This window comes from Tachyglossus aculeatus, chromosome 23 (genome assembly GCF_015852505.1).
Source record: "Tachyglossus aculeatus isolate mTacAcu1 chromosome 23, mTacAcu1.pri, whole genome shotgun sequence".
Taxonomy (NCBI): Eukaryota; Metazoa; Chordata; class Mammalia; order Monotremata; family Tachyglossidae; genus Tachyglossus; species Tachyglossus aculeatus.
In genome coordinates, this window is record NC_052088.1 from 19,830,565 (window position 1) to 19,836,558 (window position 5,994).

Below are 5,994 nucleotides of genomic sequence, written 5' to 3' on the forward strand. Positions count from 1 at the left end.
ACCCAGACGTATCTTTGTTTATTGTATTCTTTTTGGATTTTCTTGTGTCCTAAGTTCTTGGAACCTCACTAGCCTGTGCTACCTACATAAAAGAGAAAAAAGGCTTCCAACTTCCTTGTTTAGGCAACCTTATAACTTGCCTTGTCTTATGCCGTTGAGCCGTTTCCGATCCATAGTGACATCACGGATACATCTCTCTCAGAATGCCCCGCTCTCCATCTGCAATCATTCTGGTAGTGGATCCATAGAGTTTTCTTGGGAAAAATATGGAAGTGGTTTACCATTGCTGCCTTCCACGCAGTAGTCTCTGCCCTCGACTCTCTCCCGTGCTGCTGCTGCCCAGCAGGATGAATTTTGACTTGTAGCAGATGGTCTTCCACTCGCTAGCCATTGCCCAAGCTAGGAATGGAATGGGTAGGTCTCTGCTTGACTCTTCCTCCCATAGCCGAGACTGGTAGAGGACTGGAAACTCTCCAGGTGCGATCCTGAGAGGGGAAACCTTGTAACTACACTCAGTCAATCAGTGGTATTTATTGAGTATTTACTGTAAGCAGAGCACTCTATTAAGTGCTTGAGAGAGAAGCTGCATGGTTTAGTGGATACAATACGGACCTGGAAGCCAGAAGGACATGGGTTCTAGTCCTGCTCCGCCACTTGTCTGCTCTCCGACCTTGGGCAAGTCACTTCACTTCTCTGTGCCTCAGTTATCTCATCAGTAAAATGGGGATTGAGACTGTGAGCTCCATGGGGGACAGGAACTGTGTCCAACTTGATAAACTGTTATCTACCCCAGTGATTAGTGCAGTGCCTGGCACATAGGAAGTGCTTAACAAATATCACAATTATTATTATCATTATTACAGTACAGAAGAATTGGTAGACATGATTCTCCTTGGGGAACTCATACACTCACAGTGTCCAGGCTACCACCTCTATGTGAATGATGATGATGATGGTATTTGTAAAGCACTGTTCTAAGCACTGGAGATGTTACAAGGTGATCAGGTTGTCCCACTGGGGGCTCACAGTTTTAATCCCCATTTTACAGATGAGGTAACTGAGACACAGAGAAGGTAAGTGGCTTGCCCAAAGTCACACAGCTTACAGTTGGCAGAGCGGGGATGACTATCAGATCTCCTTCTCTAGGTTGGATCTGCAGTTCCCCATCTCCTCTTGCCACCAAGACATTTTCCCTTGTCTGCCCTGCCAGCCTCTCAAATTCAATATGTCTAAAACAGAACTCACCAGCTTTCCCCACTAATACACCTGCTCCTCCTCCTAATTTTCCCACCTCAATCAATACCATCACTATTCAACCTGTCCCCCAAATCCACAACCTCAGTATGATCTTTGAATCCTCACTGCCTTTCAACTCTTGTGTTGTCTGCTGTGAAATTCTGTTTTGTGTTTGTTTTTTCTCCTGCCAACATTTCCACCATTTTCTTCTCCCCACAAACAGCTACAACCTTGATAAAAGCTCAGGTCTTATTGTCTCTAGTCTGCTGCTTTAGCCTCTTTGTTGATGTCCATACCTCCATCTTCTCTCCTTCACTAATCTATATGGCACATTGCTACATGGGTCATTTTCTTGAAACACTGCTTGACTTAATTTCTTATCTCCTCAAAACCTGATACTGGTTTATGGCAGGTATTATATCTATTTTATTGTACTCCCTTAATTCCTTAGTCCAGTTCTCTGCGAACAGAGTTCGACTAACATTTGTTGATTGGCTTCCTGTATCTTTGTGCACCCAAGGAAATGAAAACAACAACAAATAAACCCCTTCACAACTGGCTTCAAATCTTACTACCAATTTACCCGAGTTCTACTATGTACTCTCTTTGCCTGCTCTGCCAACTTTCTAGTTGTGCCTCAAATCTCTGGCCTCCATCCCCTCAGTCATGCAGTTCCCCTGACTTGGAACTCTCTCCCCTTCTAAATCCAATCAACCACACATAACACCACGTGCAAAACCCTAAAATCCTATTTCCTCCAACAAACCTTCCTTGATTAGTTTCCCAATAACCTGTGCCATATTCCCCCATCAGCCAGCTCTAGCCCTTAATAACTCATTTATAGCCATCCTCAGCATTCTTTAATGTTGTATATTCAGTGTTACAATCAATGATGTATTTTGGCTTTTCCCGTAAATATTGTTTGACTCCATTAGAGTGGAAACTTTTGATGGGTAGGGGATGTCAATTCTTTGTTTTGTCCTTCTCAATCACTTAATACAGTGCCCAATATCAAGCGGGTGCTCAGTGAATAATGATATTAAAAATACTAATGCATAGCACAGAGGGGAGATTTGAAATTACTGTAGGCCCTATTGTCAGGTGGTCATTTGAATTCCTTTACAAAGTTTGATGGTTTTTCTCTGATGTCAACAGTTACCTGATTTAAGTAAAACTCTTTAACCCTGAGCTAGAATGCTTATGGAATCTGTTAAGCACTTCCTCTGTGTCAAGCATTGTTCTAAGAATTCTGCTATAGATGGATATTTCTTATTTTATGAAAATATGTTTCTGTGATTTGATTTGGCAATCTTTATTTCAACTTTGAACTGGTATTGGATGATTTAATCATGAAGAATTCTGGTATAGAGCTCAATCATTACTAAATCAGTCAGGGAATTCTGCCCTATCTATGATATTATCTTAACCTGCTCCAAGGAAGCATAGTGGGATGGAGCAGAGCCCAAAAGGCTGCTGATTAGGGGGGAATCTGTCTTACAGGGGGATAAGAGAAGATTATTTTCCCCTCCACCACTCTTGCGGGAACATGGATATGCCTGGGGACCTTAGGGAGGAGAATCAAGCGCTGAAGTATTAGGAATTTTGATGAGCTAATTAAAAGATTACACTTTTGAACTTGATGAAAAATATTACTAATAATGGTGCTTTTTTTTTCTTTGTCCAACACTCTTTATTTCCAAAGTGCTTTCACATTGTTTATCTCATTTTATCATCACATTATACCTGAGCGGTAGAGACAGCTATTATGATCCCCATTTTACAGATGAGAAAACTGAAGCTGGGAGATTTTGTGACTTTTCCCAAGGTCATGCAGAAGACTGGGGGGCTCCAGTTTACGTACTGTGTTCACTTGAACTCTGAGCCTCAGAGGAGAAGCAGAGTCAGCTGACTCTTATACAGCAGTTCAACTTTGAGTAGTGCCACGTTCACCTGGAAAACTGCCTGTATGTGAAATTAGTGTAAACTCTGATGCACATAAAACCCTGATGTCAGTGGAGGAAGATGAGGGATTAAATATAAGGCATTGTGGCCTAAGGGAAAGAGCACCAGCCTGGAAGTTGCAGATCCTGGGTTCTAATCCCAACTCTGCTACTTGCTTGCTATGTGACCTTAGGCAAGTCACTTAAATGATCTACACCTCAATTACCTCGTCTCTAAAGTGGGGATTAAATGCCAATTCTTTCCTTTTAGACCGTGAGGCCTATGTGCTATGAGGGTTTTGTCTCACCTTCATTTATTTGATCGTATTTATTGAGTACTCTCTGTGTGCAGAACACAGTACCAAGCACCTGGGAGAGTGCAACACAACAAACAGACCCATTCCCTGCCCACAATGAGTCTAGAGCAAGAATCAGACATTAGTATAAGTAAATTACAGATGTGTACATAAGTACTGTGGAGCTTGGAGGGGGGAGAAATAAAGGGAACAGTCCAGGGTGATGCCAAGGGAGTGGGAGAAGAGGAACGGAGGGCTTAGGGAAGGCCTCTTGGAGGAGATGTGCCTTCAAAAAGGCTTGGAAGGGAAGGAAAATAGTTGTCAGATTTGAGGAGGGAGAGCACTCTGGGCCAGTGGCAGGATGTGGGCGAGGGGTTGGCGGCAAGACAGGTGAAGTTGAGGTACAGTGAGAAGGCTAGCATCAGAAGAGTGAAGTGTACGGCTGGATTGTGGTAGGAGAGTAGTGAGGTGAGTTAGGGGCAAGGTGATTTGAATACTTCAAAGTCAATGGTGAAGAGTTTTTGTTTGATGTAGAGGTGGATGAGCAACCATTGGAGTTTCTTGAGGAGTGGGGAAACATGTCCTGAACGTTTTGTTAGAAACCTGATTGTGTTGTATCTACCCCAACCCTCCACATAGCGCTTGACACATGATAAATGCTTAATGAATACCACAATAATCATTATTTTTCATTGTAAATAATTGGTAGTCTGTTAGGAGAAGAAACCCAGAGTGTTTACCTAATTTTAAGAGATCAAGAAGCAATGCTGAGAGGAATTTAGGAGACCACGCGGGTATGATGAAATCCAGGAGTTAGGGGTTGACACAGCTTAAGAGAAGGGTGGCGACAGCACAATATTTGAAGACAAACATAGGGAAACATGGTAGAAATTAAGGAGTTGGAGGTTGAGGGAAGAGGAGGTTATTTTCTAACAAGATGGTAATAGTGGCAGAGAAATCCATCCTGCAAATGGGTGAAATAGATGAAAAATACATATTAGCTGAAGCTAGGCAATTCCATCCAGCCTCTGTGGGAATCACAATTTATATTCTAATGCAACTAAGATTAAGGTGAAGTGGGGAAAGAGAAATAAGAAACAGATGTTAACATCAGAAAATAAAGAAAAGTTTCTGGATACTGTCAACAGAAGAATTCTAACATATGCACAATTTACGCTTCAAAGGAAAGTGATGGAAACAGAAGGAAATTGTTTCACAAAAGTATTGTTTAATGCAAAGAATGAGGAGAGATTAATTTTGACAATTTGGCTTCTGACATTCACATTGAAAACCTTGCCTAACAGGCTTTGATTTCTCTCTGGATGAAGATGGCCACCTTTTTTTATTCCTAAACCAAAAGACTAAAGTGAATTCAAGTTTCTGTTCCTCATAATTCTATGGTGTCCAGATTCTAACCTCAGGTGGTGCCCCCCGTCGACGCACAGCGCAAGTTCCCCTCTCCCAGAGTCAGATGAAAGAAAATCCCCTTAAATATTATCTCTGATTCTCTCCTTGACTGGTGGTCTTTAACGACCGACAATGCAAAGAACACAATCTGAGTGAACCAGGGAAGCTGACATTTGGCTCAGTTGCAATTCCTGTGTTACCGGTGCAATTACCTATTTTGAGTTGCTGCTGTTAACAGCATGATTAGCACACCTCCTCTGTCCTACCTCCTCTCTTTCTTTTCTGGTATGCATCAATTAATCAATCAATTGTATTTATTGAGTGCTTACTATGCCACGATCATTCCTACGTGAGCCTATCTGAGAGGTGCAGTGCCTACCTACCAATCCTTTCTTTATTCTTTTGTGTGAGGAGCAAGACTAGAGGGGAGGAAGGATCAGTTTATGTGAAAACTTCCCCTGCGAGCCCCTTGGGGTCAACTAATCCCAAAGGACTCCAGAGGGTTCAGGGTCAATGTGAAGCTTATCCAGGAGAAGTTCCTTACTGCCATGTGGGAAATTAACAAAGTGTAGGAGGTAAATGGATTTTCCACCATAGTGGAAAATAACCCACAGTTCTGGGTTATGAGTTCTCGCTTTATTTATGCACTTTTGGCAAGATTTTGTTTCTGGGCCTTCTAAATATGCTTAGACTGTTGTTTGTTTTAAAAACATGGGCATATTCAGTCACAGAAAGGCAACTCCAAACCAGATACATCTCCAGTCGTTTCACTTTGAAAGCAGCAGGGCATTCCGAGAAATGTTTAAAGTGGTTACTTATAAAATGTAGTTTATCACTGCAGTTGTCTTCACAGCAGCTAGCCACATAATAGAATCATATTAAATAGCAGCTGAACAAAAAGATGGTTAATTAGAAATGGAAACAGTGAGGACTAGTGGAAAGAGCGTGGGCCTGGAACCCACGTGGGCCTGGGTCTGCTGTGTGACTTTGGGCAAGTAATTTAATGTCACTGTGTCTGTTACTTCACCTGTAAAATGGGGGTTAAGACTGTGAGTTCATGTGGGACCTGGCTGTGTCCAACCTGATTATCTTGTGTCTACCCCAACACTTAGTAC

General features: G+C 42.2%; 1 non-coding gene across 1 annotated transcript; it reads right to left on the minus strand.

Annotated features, from left to right (window-relative positions):
• Window positions 1–357: 357 nt before the first annotated feature.
• Window positions 358–495, minus strand: LOC119944965. The gene has a single exon (XR_005456104.1). It is a non-coding gene; the product is annotated as a small nucleolar RNA SNORA7 (small nucleolar RNA).
• Window positions 496–5,994: the final 5,499 nt, after the last annotated feature.